Source organism: Canis lupus, chromosome 25 (genome assembly GCF_048164855.1).
Source record: "Canis lupus baileyi chromosome 25, mCanLup2.hap1, whole genome shotgun sequence".
Classification (NCBI taxonomy): Eukaryota; Metazoa; Chordata; class Mammalia; order Carnivora; family Canidae; genus Canis; species Canis lupus.
Genome location: NC_132862.1, coordinates 7,862,016 through 7,880,152, shown reverse-complemented (window position 1 = coordinate 7,880,152; position 18,137 = coordinate 7,862,016). Strand labels below are relative to the sequence as shown.

Below are 18,137 nucleotides of genomic sequence, written 5' to 3'. Positions count from 1 at the left end.
TGGGTGATTGTGGGCAAGCAATAACCCTCTGAAAATCAGATGTTTCCTCAATAAAATGGGCTTTTTGATAAAACATTGTGTAGCTATTATGAATAAAAAAATGAGATAATCCTTTGTAATTCTAACTTGCTCTAGTAATATTAGTTTTATGGCTTTGATAAGGTATTTGAAGGCTTTGATAAAGCCCCTCAAGTATGCTGAATTGATGAGCAAAAAACCACCAGAAAATTCTGATCACACAAGCCTGTACTACCTTATTTGGCCCTTATTAGCATTAAAAAGCACATGAAAATATAATACACCATAAGTGCATAAAATATATAATATACTGTATAGAAAATTTAACTATTATGTGAAATTCAGCTCCATAATATATAATTTATATAAAGTCCACTGTAGACTTTATATAAATCTGTTTTTTTATATTCCTGATCTTATAAAGTGGGTATCCTTTAGGAATGATTCCACTGTAACACAGATAATAAAAGGGAGTACTTAAAAACCTGTAAAATTCCCAAGTAATAGTCACTGTACCTCTTCCTTCTCTATATTTAAGACATTCTCTATATCCTCAGACAAAATAAACACTGACTTAAAAGTTATAAAGTGTCATCATTCATACCTCAATATGCTATATTCTAGAAAAGATTTTCACAGAAGCATTTTTTTTTTTTAAACTTTTATTTATTTATGATAGTCACACAGGGAGAGAGAGAGAGAGGCAGAGACATAGGCAGAGGGAGAAGCAGGCTCCGTGCACCGGGAGCCCGACGTGGGACTCGATCCCGGGTCTCCGGGATCGCGCCCTGGGCCAAAGGCAGGCGCCAAACCGCTGCGCCACCCAGGGATCCCTCACAGAAGCATTTTAATCTGATTGTTGTCCCACAGAACTAGGACTGGACTTAGTTATTTTTCTGAAAAGAAATTGGTCATCCAGCTTTTTATAGAATAAACCATAGACTCCATTTTTGCTTATCAACTACATTTCTTTACGCTACGCAGTGGTCAATTGATATTTCTTTAGAAAATATTGTGAAGGAGGCATTACAATAATCAGTTATATAAAACTACATTTAATAATTCAGCCTCATAGTAAACCATATGACATTTTTAATTTTGAAGAACTTTCCAGTACAACAAACATGAAGGTAGAGAACTGCCTTTATCAAATAGGAGCAGTGGATCCAATGTTGTATATTTTGTTCTTTTTTCTTACAGTAAATTTCATGATCAGTTGTTGGACTTTGAAGGGGTTGGAATCAATTTTCTCTGCAATGATGAATACAATATATGTTAAAAAGCCATTGTGTTAGAGTAGAAGCTGGTGTGGTCAAATGCACATGGTTGACATGTTTTGTTAAGAACCAGTATTGGACAAGAACCTAGAAAACAAAAACAGATAAGCCTCTAAAACATGTGACAGCCTCAGTGAGAAATGAGAAAATGGATATGACTCAGATTATGATTTACAATGGGCCTCTGCATCTGGATCCCTGGGCAGAGTTCTTTGTGAGATTACAGTGTCACTAAAATTATGTGATCAACATGGTATCTTGTGCTAATTGTCCTGACATCCAATCATCAAGATTAAATATCCTAAAGGGTGATATACTGGAATCCTTTCTATCATTTTACTTCTGTAATAATTGGGACAAATTTGTTTGGAAGATGGGTTTCTTGATGTTCAAGTGATATTTACCTTTGTGATTTCAGGATCATGTTTGTATATGCTTTCTTATTTTTGTGAACACTGTATGTTTAGACCCTTACAGGAACTCGATTTATTGTTTCTTATCCAAATGACATATTTTTGCTCATGTAGTCTTCCTTTTTAGAGCAGCCCTATAATTCTTTACCTTTCTCTTCTGTGAACTCTTTCCAGTTTATTTATAAGTATTTAGTAATGCTTGGGCTGTCCACCTCTTTTCTTCTTTGAGAAATAGAAGAAAAAGGAGGAATGCCATTTATTGTTATTTTGGTCATGTTTTTAATTCAAATGGCCACACATTTTTCCCTTCTCTGCAGCCACATCCTTGTAATGTGACATTACAGATCCTCCCTTTAAAGGGCTAGTGTCTATTCTCACCTTTAACTATAGGTTAGTCATGTGACTTGCTTTGGCCAATGGAATATTAGCAAACCCAATGCAAACATAGACTTGAAAACTACTTGCATAGAAGGGCTTGCCTCTTTGCTCAGTTTGTTTGTTTATTTATTTATTTAAAAAAATTTTTTTCCTTGCTCAGTTTAGAACCCTGAGACAGACCCTCTGAAAAATCAGAGCTAACCTGCTAGAAGATGGAAGAGAACCAAAGAGTCCTACACAGTGGCCTGCTGACCATCAGATGTGAGTGAGGCCCTCCAAGATGATCCAGTCACCATTAAATGTACCAGCTTATCCCAGATACATGAGAAAGCCCAGTAAAGGTCAGGTGAACTTGCTCAGTTCAAAAGAACTATCCAGCTGACTCACAGAGTATAGACTTAATAGTGAAGATTAAAAAAAGTTCCCACACTGTATGACTTTTCTATTGCTATGTAATGAACCATCCCCCAATTTAGCAGCTTAAAACAATAAACATCTATTATCTCACGGGTTTCCATTGGTCAGGAGTCCAGGCACAGCTTATCTGGGTGCCTCTGAGTTGAGACTGAGGTTAAGGTGTTGGTGAGACTGCAGTCAGCCCAAAGCTCTGTGAGGGAAGAATCCACTTCCAAGCTTACTCACAAGCATTTTGGCAAACCTCAAGTCCTCATGGGCTGTTAACAGGAGATAGCAGTTTCTTGTCACATGGGCCTCTCAACAGAGCCACTCACAAGATGGCAGCCTATTTCTCCCAGAGTGAAAGATCTGAGTGAAAGCAAGTGAAAGAAGACCCCTAAGGCAGAAGATACCAACTTTTTATAACCTAATCTTCATAGTGACATTGTATTACTTCTACCACATTCTATTTGTTTGAAGTGAGTTATTAAAGTCAGCCCACATTCCAGAAGAGGGAATTACACAAGGCATGATAGCAGGAGGCTGGGATCATTGGAAGTCATCTTAGAGGTTTCCTACTTCACATACTCATAAAAAGACCAGTTTTTCTCTAACCATGGAAACAAATAGCCACCATACTAATTTTTAAATCCATTTACTAGATCAACTACAACTCGCCTCACTGAACATACTTTTGTAAGCCCAACCAATCAGTATGAGCCTCTTACTTGTGTAGATCAATCAGTCAGGAATGAATTCCCTCAAATAAGCACACATGTGAGTGTGTCAGCCAATCAACAGAAGTCTTGCTCAAGTGACCATGATTCAACAAATGATGTCAACTCACTTATGACCCTGAAAATCCACCCATCTTTTTTTCTCCATGTATCCTCTGTCCCCTGTATAAGATCAGCAGTCTGCTTACAGTGACTGTACTTGATTAGCCAGCAGAAAATTCAGCTTTGTCTTTTTATTTGTTTGAGATATTGATTGAGTGATGGTTTATCATCCTTTGACAACCTAGTAGATGTTTTTAAGTCATGAAGTTTGGGAAGTAAGTCGTTAAGCAGCAAAAGGTAACTTTCATGCTTTGGTAAATAACAGATCTATCACAAATCATTCTGGTTTTCATTCTCAAAGGAGTAGGACCCTGGCTCATGGAAGATGGAGAGACTATAGACTGTCAGTCATTAATGGAAACACTGCCTTGTAAAAGTGCTTGAGAGTCAAAGTTATCATGGTCACGAATTCAGATTAATTTGTGATTCAATACATTTTATTGTGTCATTCTTATTAAAGTCCAGAATTACAGATGTCTTAAATATTTCTGGAGGAGTTTTTTCTACTTGGCTTTTAAATGCATCCGGGGGCTTGATCTTTTCTTTTAAAATACTAAAGATGCTGGTGTTGATCTTGTGAAGGCACATACTCTCACATAACTGCAGAATGAATTCTGAGAAACTGGTATCTGGAAGGCACATTTTAAAAGCTTGATTTATTTTTATGGTGAAAGAGGAATTATTAAGAAATTCTTGGAAATGGGCTGTGACTAGGTTTTTTTTTTTTTCCTGCCACATTTTACAGGCTTTCATGTGAAGCTCCCTTAGTGCAACATTGGCCAAAACAAGCTCCATGGTATCTTGTGCTAATTGTCCTGAAAAACAGCATGTTTAAAAAAATTCTGAGTTTTATTACATGCTGGTCAACTATCAGATGATGAGTAAACTCTACAAAAGAGGCATATGGCAAGAAATAGTCTGAGAAATAAAACTGTTTTTCCCAAAGCTAATTATATTCAGTACACACTGTTTTAAAAAAAAATCTAGGTTTGATGAAGAATGGAAAGATATGATAAGCCAAAGAGTTGAGCTGAGGGTAGTAAACTGGGGGAAGCTTAGCAAAGCCTATTTGTTTGGATTCTTCTTAGCTTCCCTGCCTTGGACATAAGGATGTTCCTTTCCTTTGGTTTTAGGGAGGGCACCTCTCACATGAAGATCTTATGACCTGCTTCAAGGAAGTGGGGTAGGGGGAAGGTCAGGGACACTTTCCAGTTTCTACCTTTTACTCAAACTCCTTCACCTTAAAAATATTCAGTGTGCCAGAGTGCCATATTTTGGGATAGCGAACCCTGTTACTGTCTACTACCTCTAACTTAGAAATGGCTATAAAATCCCAGAGGTAAATGATACGTCTAAAAGTTGTTTAGTCTATTCGCTTTGCCAATCAGTTGTCTCAGAAGCTGTGCTAACTGAAGATAGGAAAGTTGTGTTTTAAAAAGTTTAGTTAACCTAGCTGCTGTCTTTAAATATTTTATTTTTATTTATTTTTATTTTTAACTGAAGTGTAGTTGACATGCAATGTTATACTAGTTTCAGACATAACAGCATAGTAATTCAACATTTCTATGTATGATGAAATGGTCGCTATGGAGTAGCCATCCATATACATTTAACATCTTAGTATATACAAAGAACTAGGTTGAAGGATTGGGATTGGAGATGAAACCAAGAAGGCTGAATCTTAAAATGCCATGATAAAGAATTCTAAGTATATTTTTAAAGAGCACAGGAGCTTTTGAAGAGGTTTAATATAGCAATGACATAATCAGAGCTGTGTTTTAGCAATATCAATCTGGGGGGAATCCCTGGGTGGTTCAGCGGTTTGGCACCTGCCTTTGGCCCAGGGCACGATCCTGGAGTTCCAGGATCGAGTCCCACATCGGGCTCCCTGCATGGAGCCTGCTTTTCCTTCTGCCTGTGTCTCTGCCTCTCTCTCTGTCTATCATAAATAAATAAATAAATAAATAAATAAATAAATAAATCTTAAAAAAAAAAGAAATATCAATCTGGATATGTGTAGGATAAGTAGTATAGGGGAGAGAATAGATGGAAGGAGACCAGTTAGGAAACCACTGTCGTACTCCCGGTCATAGGTTCGGATCCCACTCTACCACTTACCAATGTGTAACCTTAGATGCCACCTAGCAATTGCACTTCAAGTTCTCCCACAGTAAAATGAGAGTTGATTCATATCTTGGTAGAACTTGAATAACCAAAGCAAAACTCTTTTACTCTGGGTTTCTATGAAGCAAAATTAGAGGAAAGTAAGAGTTTGGGTCATTGAAAGAATAAAAACAGGTTTAGTGAGCATTGGTCAAGCATGAGCCTCTTTTGCTTACTTTAATAATCATCTCCCAGTGCAGAGATTTCCACCTACATGATAGCTGACAGATGGCCCCCAGCCTCAGCTTCAGTACCTCCAGTGCTAGGTAGTTCCCTTTTCTGAAGGCTACAGCTTCATCCACTGCCAGGCAGCTCTCATTATGTTTTCATTTGCTTCTCTGTGAGGTCAAATTTACTCATTATTATCAGGTCTCTTATCTAAGATTACATTAAATAAATCCACTTTTTCTTCTGTGTGACCATTAAACTTGAGTTTAGTCCCTCTCAGCCAAACATTCTAAAGTATATTTAACTGTTTTCTGAGGATATAAGGAAGTGGTTTTTGGACTCTTCGCCATCTTGAATATCCAGAGCAAAGTGAGTGCAGCTTTTGTGACTGTCTGAATGCTGCCGTGACAGCCCATGGCTTCTCCTCCTCAATCTCCCCTCCCATTGCTGAAAGCATGATTCAGATTCTCTCTTCCTGATAAAAACTTGAGGTTCCCCAGTGTGTGGGCTCTAGGGATGGGGCTTGTGCAATGGCCCAGGAACTCTCTGTGGATTGTTAATGCTAGATTGGCTGGGACTAAAGGCTCCTGGTTTCCAGAAAACCCATTAAGTGAAAGATTCAATCCACATGGCTGTAAGAAGAGAGATTATACCCAAATTTCAGGCCAGGGTTGTGCCTGAACCCAACTTGGGAAGGGCATGGTGGCCTCTGGACTAGTAGCTTCTTTTCCAATTCCCATGGACCCTCAAGATTTCCAGGTCCTGGGCAGCTAGCATTTTTCAGTGCTTCCCTGATCAGCAAGCACTTGCTGGCTCAGCACCAGGGCCCAAAAGTGTTTGCTCCCCTCACTCATAGGTCCACTTTCAAGCTTGCGCTATAAAGAGACCAGAGGTCTCCAAACTTCCTTGGATTACCCATTTCTCAGTGACTCTTGTACTTTATGTCTCTAATGAACTTTTAGAATTCATTCTCCTCCACTTCCCATGGGTTATAGTGTACAAACACACACACATAGGCGTGCACGCGTGACTCCCCTAATTTCTTCCCTTTGCTGAGGGATTAGGTCCTGGTTTTTGGATATAATTTCTTTTCTCAAAGCCATGTGGATTGAATTGTTCACTTAATGGGTTTTCTGAAAGCAAAAGTATTAATTCCAACCACCTGTCTCTTACTCAAGAGGCAATACGTGTTCTTAGCCCAAAGCACACAATGTTACCCCACCAATATGCCTGCCAGCTTAAGATAAGGTCTGGGAGAAGGAGGTTCAGGGGCCTCCCAGGCCTCCAGAACATCCCTCTCTGGGTGGCTCCTCCATTCAGTGTCTGGAACACAGCCACACAGGGACTAGGAGCTGGTGTTTGTCCAGGCTGGTCTCTAATCTCTGAACCCAGGGTTCCCTATAGTTTCTCTGTGAAGGTGAGGCTTCTAGTTCCCTCAAACCTGGCTGATTATTATTCAAGCTGGCCTGTGGCCACTTAGTCCATCTTTCCATTGGACACAATATGATTGACCCTCCATCACCAGCAAACAAGGAGAGGCAATGTGTTCTCCTGGCAGGAGGTTGCAGGGTGGCAGCTGTCCATCTCCCTACTGAGACAGAATTCAGGAATCTCATGGGGTTAAGGGACCTACAGGTGTCAGCTAACGAATAGGAAGTCCAGGGCACAGTTCATTCCCGTTCTTTATCATCTGTTAAGAAACCTCCATATCATCTCAATCAGGTAAAAAGGCAGAGCCATTTCGCAGATCAGAAAGGCCCATTTATCTTGTAAAAACAGATTAGATTTCCTCCGCATGGTTAGCACTTGTAGCATGCCTTCTGGCTATGACACTTCATGATGCATATTTCAGCTTACTAATAATAAGAGCTAGTTAGTGCTTATTTGGTATTAACTATGTGCCAGGTACATAATATTTCACACATTTTAACCCTTTTAATCCACAGGACAGAAATATGGCAAAGGCACTCGAATTAACTCTATTTTATAGATGAAGGAATGGAGGCACAGATTGCTGGTAGCCTACTCCGGGGCACGTGGAGTGAATAGGTATGGTACAGCCAGAACAATCTGGCTTCCCAGCCCAGGCCAGACCAGCACACCACCCTGGCCCTCCAGATCTTATCACTCCTTCAGTATGGCCTCAACTTACCTTTCCACGTCTTTCCTTCCCACTAGTAAAAACTGGAGAGCATTCACCCTTTTCTTTACAATGGTCATTCCCCAACCCCCTGTGTCTTCTCATGATCTTTTCTTTCTTTTTTTTTTTTTCATGATCCTTTCTGTGCCTAAAATGCCTGTCCCCGTGCCCCAATCTCACGCCCATTTAGGGGAGAATGACCCTCCCAGAGATACCATCAAAGCAGAAGAAACCACCATTCACTAAAGTTCCTACTATCTTTTGGGTACTGTACTAAGGAAATTCACGTAGAATATGTTTAGTCCTCACTCTGACTTTTCTGACATAGGATAATGAGAAGAGCTTTGAGTCGAGTTCCCTGCTCAGCCTGTAAAGGGCAGAGCAGCATCATGGGCACAAGGGTGCCCTCTCTTTTCCTGTCCCTCCCACAGAGCACTTTGTGCATCCCTCAGGACACTTTGCCATCCCTACTCGTACAGGTATTTGGGTACTATCCCTACACTAAGACTTCTGATAGCAGAAATTGTGTCATGCTGCTTTTCCTCCTTGGGGTGCCCAGCCTGGTCCTTTGTACTGAAATCAATTAATGAATGTTTGTGTCGTTGAATGACATTGGATTAAAGATCAGGGAGGCAGTCTTCATGGGGATGACAGGCTCGTGCTTGCCAACCCCAACACTTCTTCCAAGTTCTGAAATAACGAGCTGTCAGTTTCCTTGAGTGGCTAAGCCTTTTGGGAAGGAAGAAGTGAGCTGAAACAAGCAAGTACCTGCCTCAGTCCACCAGAAAGAGGAAGCTCTTGCTTTCAGACATGACGAATTCCCAAAATATGTGGTGTTAACTCCAATAGCGTGCATCTAGCACAACCTGAGACTACGCAGGCATGTGCAAACCAGCTCGGGAACAAAGAGCCATCCTAACCCCAGAGGTGCCATAATACATGAAAACACCACAAAAGCAATTTTAAGTTGGATATTCCATGGTGTCTGCAAAAGAAAATAATTTGTTAATTTTCTTTTATCATATGCCATGTTTTTACTTAAGTGTGTCTAATTAGCCTGTGTTTGTTGTGTGCCAGCTGTGTAAGTAATTAGATAAGGAGCCCAAGGCACCATGTCTATTCCACCATAACTGGATCCTGATCTCCAAAAAATACTTTTCAATTCCTGTGGCCTTTTCCTCTCTCATTCTGAAGCAGAGGGCTGAGAGCCATAATGATGATGTTGCCATTCAGGGGCTGCAAAAGAGCTTCAAGCTGCCAGCCCTCTTTATCTTGTCCTGACGCCAGATGGCTGAAACCTGGAGTGACTCTAAAAGGCATAAACCTGATGCTACAATTGCGAATTAAATATTGGAGGAAGAAAAGAAAGAGGTTAACTTCCATTTCATCCAATACATAAGAACACAGGGAAGTTAAGGCAGTATGATGTGTAGAGGTTGGATTTGAGATCGATTAAAAAGGCTGTATGGGGGAGGGATCAGTTTCAAGGGGGAAAGAGGAATGGGTGCAGTGAGACCAAGAGAAAACTATTGCAATCATTTTTTAAAAGATAATAAGGACACCCTGGGAAAGTGTTGGAAGGAATGATGAGGGAATAACAAATCTGAGAAGTATTGGGGATGTATTGGGAAAGGATGGGTAATTTATTGGTTGAGGGTTGGTTGAGGGAGCAAAGATGATCCCCTTTCTGCAGACCAGCTGGGTGGATAGTTTGTGATCACCTGAAATGCAGAATGTAGGAGCAGCAGGGGGTATGAAGAGAAGATGATGTAGAGGTTGTAGCAGCTTAAGCCTGCTTGCTCCAGAGTTGTGGGTGAAGTAGGTAGCACTGCCACCGGCTAATACCGGAAGGAGTAGGAGTGTGTTGGGGCCTTGAGAATGGTGAAGATTTACAGCGGTAACTGAATATAGGGAAGACGTTGACCAAAGTGGGGGAAAAAGAGCAAAGGGCAAAAGTAAGGACTCAGCAGAGCCTGGAGGACACAGATGGACAGAGTAGTATGAGTTTCTCTAGCAGTGTCGACTGCCCAGCTGTTGGAAGAGAAAGAGCAAAATGTGGCACCAGTGGACCAAGAAACGAGCTTCAAAAAGGTGACATTCTGAAAGACATACTCTGGTCTTGCATCCTCGGATTGCCGAAGTCTTGGATGAGTTAGGTGGTATCTGTTCAGGCCAGATACTGATCTCCAGAATTTTTGTTTTAAACAAATCGCTGTGTGAAGAAATATACTTTGAATCATCAGTGTGAGAAAGATTCGAAGGAGCTAAGGAAGGAGGACAGGAGACCAACCAGGAAGCGGTCTGTGGAAACAAGAAGGTTCTGGTTTAAGACGTTATTAGTTGAGGGCCTTATAAAGCCAACAGAAAGGTGGATTTCTTTCTTTGAACAAAAGCTAGCCCAAAACCCCACAAGTAGTCTCTTTGTTTGCCCAATTGTTTGTATTAAAAGAGGAAGAAAATACAGGGGTGTTATGTTTGAGAGATAGTATGATTTGGCAGGTAAAAGCACAGGCTCTGTTAAATCAAGCCCCTGGGTTCAAATCCCAACTCTACATGGAAGACTTGTGTGGTCTTTGACAAGCTACCTAATCGTCATCTGCAAAGTGGCAATATGGATCTCACTTCAGTTATATGGTTATTGTAAGAATTAAATAGGTTAATACACGTGAAGGGCTCAGAAAAACTGCCCCGTCCACATTAAGAACTCAATAAATGTTGGTATTATTCTCATATCCACTTAACCCAAATGCCATCATCCCAGAGTCATCTTGTTCTTGATGTTAAAATGAGCATAGCCAAAGATCCTATCTCCAGTGCCCCCGCTTCCCCATTTGTGTGCATTCCTATAGATTCCAGAAGCTCTTGCTCACTAAACTTTCACCTTTCTCCTCACCCCCTACGCCAGGTGCCTTTTTTTCTACCTATTGGTCCAAAGGTAGAATACGGCCTCTTGTCCTGGATTCCCCTGGTGTATCTCCATCGCAAAGTAAGTTAGAAGAATTTTCTCTGAGGCTCTGAGGGTAGTAGAGTGGCAGCTTGTAGCACAGCACTGCAGCTTGCCATATGGGCCATCACACACCTCTGCTTTCAAAAGTCCACTGGACATTCCCATCGCCAGGAACGTGTCCCTGCTCCCATGTCCAGTTCCTGGGCCCTTCCTCCCTTTCAGCTTCACCTTCTTCATGTCCCTTCCTTTTTAGTCTGGTCTCCTCATGTTCTCTTTCCTGTGCTGCCAGAGGAAGCCCATCTATTTTTCTTTATTGTTCACAGCAATTAACTTTCCCTTTGGGTCACACTCCACCTTCCAGAACCACATCCTTTCCGGATGTTTTGTCAAATAAATAAAAAAAAAGATATGTTCACTGGGAAAGTGCTGCTGTTGGCTTTTGAAATAAATTTTTTCATTAAAAGTACTTATGTTCATAATAATTGCTACCTACTATTATCAATGCCTAATCATATCAATGATTCACAAACTCCAGTAAAAAGTATCCTTCTATTCAATTTACTAATATTTTGTGGAAAAGTTTTCCACCTTTGTTCATGAGGGAGACTGATCTGTAGTTTTTTTAATATAATATTTGGGACAGTGTTTGTTGTCAAGATTCTGCTGGCCTCAGAAAATGAGTTGGGACGCATGCTCTTTTTCTCTTCTCTGGAAGAGTTTGTGTAAAAGTACTGTTATTTCTTCTTTAATGCTTGGATGAGTTTACAGGTGGGAGCATTGGATCTGGATTGTGTTTGTGTATGTGTGTGTGTTTGTGTGTGTGTGTGTATGTGAAGTCTTATTGATGGGAACTCAGATTGTTTTTATTTTCATGTTTCCCCACATGAAAAAAACTAGTTATAAACTCCATATGGCCCATAATTCCTATACAAATGTAAGAACAAAATTTGTATGCTAAAAATCAACAAAGCTGTAAAAAACCATTATAATCAATAGTAACCATATTATTTCAGTGTGATGGATAGTTGTTTTCTTTGGCTAAGTTGCATTTTGAAATGTAGACGCAATGTTGTTTGGGTCTTCTGAGTTTGCTGTACCTAATGTGCCAAGGGATGACTCAACCGTCTCATCCCTTTTCTTCATCTGAAGTATGAGAAACTTTTCTCATAAGGTGCACAGTGACATCATTTGGCCTTCATGTAGCTGAAATGCCTCATCTATGCATTAAATCCTCAACCGCTGGTTTTTACACTAGTCTTAATCATTAGAATAGTCCATTATATTACTTGGTGGCAGAAGGTTGTTTCAAGTTGTCAAATCAATCTCATTTATTAACTAATATGTGAAATCGAAATTGTGTGCTGTGGGAAAATCTTTTAATTGAAAACTATCATTCAAAAGAGAACTTGCACGTTTATAGCTGGTAATATAATTCAACTGGAGTGTAATTGAGAATAAGGGAAAGTCATTTCTGTTTTGATATTAGGACCCCTAAGGTCTGGCTGCTGATCTACCATCAGGCAAACATGCTTCCGATGCCTTAAATGTGGACACTTGAAGTGACTCCTCTGGGCTACTACAAATGCAGTTAAAATTGCATGATGGTACTATGGATGGTAAAGTGGCTGTCCAGATGATTCCTGATATGTTGATGATACTCTTAAAGATCATCATTAAAAAGAATACATAGACTTAAAGTGTTCCTGTAGGGAACATGTAGGCCATTGGAAATGTACTTACAGACCCCCATGAGTCTAGGGACCCTAGCTGAGAAACACTATTCCATATCAAGGAATCAAGTCTTAAAAATTCTGCTACTTCCGATGGCCTGTTCATCATCCAATTCTGTTTTTCTTTCTTTTTTTAAAAAAATTTTAAAACATCTTTCCTGTGTGCACTCTGCTATTCTTGTCCCAAAGCCAGCATTTCCTTGTAACAGGGCTCTTACTGCTGGGAGGAAAGATTTCAGGTTTTGCGTCTGCACAGGCAAAGTTTACACCAAGTGTTGAGCTAAGAGGACTTCGCTGTCCCCTAACAAGTACTGTGAAGAGAATGGCTGCCTACTCTGGCAGGATCGTATTCTCGCATGTGGTTGTTGTTATTTAGGTTATTTGTTTATCTTGTGACCTGCCCCTCTTGGGGCTAGACCAGAAGCTTCTGTTGTCCCAGCCCAGCAGAACCAGAGGATAAATACCTTAAATCCTTGGCTTTTAGGTGTCCAAAAAAAGTCTATCCTATTGAAATGGCCAAGTCTGTTCATTAGCTCTTCAGCAGGGGTGGAGTCTTAGACAGAGTTAGGGGAAAACTTCGAGCAGAAGCCGAGAGCAAGATGATGGTGAGGATCTTTATTCATTTTGATTTATTTATTTTTAACTTTTTAAAATGTAAATTCAATTTGCCAACATATAGTATAACACCTAGTGCTCATCCCATCAAATGCCCTCCTTAGTGCCCTTCACCCAGTCACTGCATCCCCCCACTCTCCTCCCCTTCTGCAACTCTTTGTTTTTCCCCTAGAGTTGGGAGTCTCTCATGGTTTGTCTTCCATTCTGATTTTTAGCCCACTCAGTTTCCCTCCTTTCCCTTATAGTCCCTTTCGCTAGAGGATCTTTAAACAAGTGAGCTGTGCCCTGCTCCCCTGCCTTGTGGTTAGCTCCAATGTGGGGGAGGGGATGGATCCTAGAACAATTCTCAAAATGTAAGAAGCCTTGAGTAGAGGGGACAGGTTCTCTGCTTCCTCTCTAGAACCCTGGGAAGTTTTCATTCAGCAGCAGCAGCAGCAGCCCATGACCAGAGACTTAGAGACAGAAACACGGGGAGCAGGGCTGGAGGGGTCTGAGGCAGCCCCAGCAGGTTTCCTGCAACCCATTTTATACGATAAAGGAATTGGAAGGAAAGCAGAACTTTTCCATACCCCAAGAAAGCACAAAAAATAGCTGTGAGCAAAACTGACAGATCTGAGGTCGTTATATCAGTTGTATCAGTTGTAAGATCAAACGGCATCAAAGGACGGTACGTCTAAAGAGTCACTAAGAATGTGACTGCTTGGGAGCTGCCAGCAAGGGGAGGTGGGACAATGGCCATGGTTATGACTGGACAGATGGCTGTGGACAGATGACTAAGTCCTCGCTTTCTCCCCTGGTGCCATGATGGTGCATGAACCCCACTTAGATGCTGTCTCAGGGAGAAGGAGGGGAGGGGACAATCCCCAGTGACAGAACCCAGGAGAGCAAAAATGATCTGGGATTCACTAATCATGTTTTAAAAATTAGTTTTCAGTATCTAAATTTGGCAAAACGTTCAAAAGAATCATCAACTTAATTGATAAGTTCTGTCCTATAAACATATTTATCAAAGAAATATATCCTGAAGGCAGACAAAAGGATATTTTCTGAGAAAATAGCTGGGCTTCCATATTTGCACACTTCAGTCTAGAACTATTGAATTTAACAGTGGCCCCAGTTTAGGCACATTTGCTCAGAGCTTAACGGGTACTTCAACAGAGAGAGATCTACTCAGGTAGACAAAATCTACAAGACAGGATTATTTAAAAACATCACCAATTTAAGACCTAGTAATCATAAAATGTAAATTTGAGAAAATTATGGGAATTAACTTTTTTAAAAAAAACATATTTAAGAAGGTAAATCCTACAAAAGATAGACATAATGTTGAAGATAGGTAATGTTAAGAAACGTATTAAAGTTTGTGAATATGTAGAAAATTAATTATATATATTTTTACAAGGAAACACAGTTTTTCATTTTATTTATGAAAAACATAGATTTGTAAAAGAGCAGAATAATACGTATAGAGTTTACTGAATTTTCATAAACTGGAATCAGCAATCAGATCAAGAAACAGAGCACACCCAGGACCCCAGAAGCCCTCCTCCAGTGCCTGCCTACCCCTCTCAAGGCAACACTAGCCTGGATTCTAAAATAACCGTGGATTAATTTTGTTTCTTGAATTCTATTGATGCCTTCTTTTGTGTCTGGCTTCTTATGCTCAGTATTCAATTTGTGAGGTTCCTCCGTGGTTTTTGTCTATAGGGGTAGGTTGTTTATTCTCATTGCTATATTTTTCCATTCTACAAGTATGCCACAATTTTTTTTTTTTCACAATTTAAAAAAATCTATTCCTCCGTTGATGGACATTCGTGATATTTTCAGTTAGGGGCTTTTGGGAATAGTGCTGTAAATGATACAAGTGTATTCTTGTATAATTATTTTGATAAATATATGTATGCTTTTCTGTTGGGTACAGTCTTATGAGTGGAATTACTGGAATTATGTACATGGTGTACGTAGATTTAGCTTAAAAAGATGCTGCTAGACAGTTTGCCTAAGCAGTCGTGTCGATGTGCATGCCCGTCTGCAGGACCAGTTGTGGTGGCTGAGGGCATCCTAAATAACATTTGCATTTCTTCTTCTCCCACTTCATTTTCAGTCTTCTTGGTCTATTTTTCCTCCTCCTCCTTCTTCTTCCCCTTACATACTCTAATACTATTATTTCACTTGCCTTGTAGATTATACCATGCATTCTTGACTATTGCAGACTAATATAAATAATAGTGAAAGGGAAAATAAGGGAAGGGAGAAGAAATGTGTGGGAAATATCAGAAAGGGAGACAGAACGTAAAGACTGCTAACTCTGGGAAACGAACTAGGGGTGGTAGAAGGGGAGGAGGGCGGGGGGTGGGAGTGAATGGGTGACGGGCACTGGGTGTTATTCTGTATGTTAGTAAATTGAACACCAATAAAAAAAAAATAAAAAATAAATAAATAAATAAAAAAATAAATTGTCACTGTTACTACTTTTTGGATAATGCAAAACCCAGAGAACACTTTATTCACCCTTTCTACCCTTTATGTTATTCTTGTATTCTAATTCTACATATATGCTAACTATATACATTCCTATCAGTGTTTTGTAGAAATAACATTCACTTAGATTTGCTCCTCATTCTCTTCATTCTTCATTTCTATGCTTCCATCTTGGATAATTTTTCTACTGCTTAAAAGTGCCTTAATCTAAAAAAATAAAATAAAATAAAATAAAAGTGCCTTAATCTTTCTTTTCATAAAGGGTCTACTGGCAACAGAGTCTCCCCATCCCTACTAAAAATGTCTTTGTTTCACTTTTCATTTTCTTTAGGTTGTGTGGCAGTCACTTATTATCAACACTTTGAAAATGTTATATCTTTGTCTTCTGGATTTTATTATTTCTATTGATAAGTCAGCTCTCAGAATTATTGTTTTTCTTTTGAAAGTAATGTCTCTTTTATCCTGGCTGAATTTACATTTTTTTGTTTGTTTCTTTTCAGTGATTTGATTATGTTGTGCCTAAGTGTGGTTTCTTTGTATTTATCCTGGATTCATAGAATTTTAAAATATGTGATTTGATATCTTTGGACAGTTTAGAAAATTCTCAAATATTTCATCTGCCTCATTCTTTTTCTGGGTTCCGATTATATGTATGGTAGGCCCTTCTATCATTATATATATATATATATATATATAATTTTGGGAGGTATATATATAATTTTTTGGGAGGTAATTATATATATAATTGGAATATATATATAGTGGAATACATATAATTAGAATTATATGTGTATTTCTGTTTGTTTAAATGTTTCTCTCTCTTTATGTTTTAGATGCTGTACTGCATCACTCATATTCCCCAGTTAGGATTGAGAGGCTTAGTTTCCCAGCTGCTGGGTATGTTGGTGCTGACAACTCTCAAGTGTTTGTCCTTTCCAAAAATTTAATTCAGCTGAAGCTAGCCACCTCCCTGAAGTTCAAGACCTCTTCCTGGGAATGGCCTGCCTCAAATGACTGATCAATGCAGAGGTATAAAAGATGAGCCCTGTTGCTCCCCGCCCTTGGTAAAATTATAAAGGGCTATTTCAGCTTGAGTGTTTCCTGTGGTGTTGGCTGACTGTATTGAGACCTGATTATTCCCCCTGCCCAATTCTATTCTCTTCACTTTCTTTACTTCCCTCCAGATATTTAACTGAAGAGCTCTTCTCTCCCCCACCCAAAATTCCTGAATTCTATTCTCTAAGAGTCTGCTTCCTAAGGAATCTGACCTGCAATACTACCCTACAGTTAGTAATTTTTCCTCTTAATCTATCTTGCAGTTTACTAATCCCGTCTAATGCTATGACTGGCTGTGGTTAAGGAATTATTGAGTTTTTAAGTCATTCATAGTTCTATTTCCTTTTTTTTTTATAATAGATTTCACTTATTTGAAGAAACTCTTCATCTTGTTAAAATTGAACTTGATAACCATAATATCTGTGCGTTTGTTTCTGGGTTTTTTTTTTTTCTTGTTCCTTTCTACTAACATGCTTGCTAATTTTTTAAATTGAATGTTGGACAATATGAAAAACCATGAAGATTGGGATGAGGTCTTTTTCCTCCCAAGACCATTTAATTTTCTTCTGGCAGAGAGGATAGGGTAGATTGCCTCTCTGCAGTTAAGCATAGATATGCCTTGAAGGTGGATTTCAGCATTGTAGAAACCTGTTTATTTCTGGCTCACCCTTGCTCCTGTGTTCAGCTCTGTAGGAGTCCTACCTAGAAACATGAAGTTTGTAAGAGGTACCTCTTACTTCGATGGGTTCTGAATTCTGTTTTTTTTTTTTTTTTTTCCAGCGAATAGAACTTCTGAAAGCTCTGCTTCTCTTCTCAGACTATCATCTGATACTTTCTTCTCAGTTCATGCTGCTATGTGAGACAAATGCTCCACAGGAAAAAGCGTAGACCTACTGGGCTCACGTCAATGATGTTGTCTTCTCCATGATATCTTGGTCTTCAAGTCTCTCCTCTTAGATAGTTCTGCAACATTTTCAAAAGAAATCTTAAAGCTTTCAATTCCACTTCGCTTGTTTTCTTTTCAACAACCTGCTTGTATTCATTTTTAATGTTTAGGCAATTTCTTTCAAGTTTTGTTCTGATGTACCAAGGTATATTCTTAAGGCAGAATTCCTTTTTAAAGAGTTTTTGAATAGAACTCTTGTACATGTATACCAATATAAGCCAACCTATTGATAGTGTGTATATATGCATTTATTTCCAGTGCCCATTTCCCTTCCCAAAACTGTCCTCCATTGGAAATACATCATTGTATAACAAAGAATTTTAAATCTTGAGAGCGGAGGCTTAATTTAGTCACTTCAACAGAAAGTCCTAACCTCTCATGTAATTTCCAGACCTAGCTTTATGGTAGGGAGGGTTAAGTAGAATCTCCTGGAGCTCTTTGTCCAGAGCAAATAGTAAAAATGAGCCCATATTTCCTGCTATTGAACTCATCTGTGTGACTATGAAGCCCTAGATGTTGGAGAGTGACAGCGGAGTATCATAAACTTAATCGAATGGTAGTTTTAATTGC

General features: G+C 39.4%; 1 long non-coding RNA gene across 2 annotated transcripts in view; it reads left to right on the top strand.

Annotated features, from left to right (window-relative positions):
- LOC140616813 (uncharacterized) overlaps window positions 1–17,781 on the top strand; it is a 42,145-nt gene extending 24,364 nt beyond the window's left edge. Inside the window, exons 2-6 of one of the 2 annotated variants that reach the window (XR_012017147.1) lie at window positions 2,252–2,347; window positions 7,599–7,701; window positions 10,698–10,778; window positions 16,399–16,594; window positions 17,402–17,781. This is a non-coding gene — a long non-coding RNA (uncharacterized lncRNA). The remainder of the gene's footprint in view (window positions 1–2,251; window positions 2,348–7,598; window positions 7,702–10,697; window positions 10,779–16,398; window positions 16,595–17,401) is intronic. The other variant, XR_012017148.1, reaches the window with a different exon arrangement.
- Window positions 17,782–18,137: the final 356 nt, after the last annotated feature.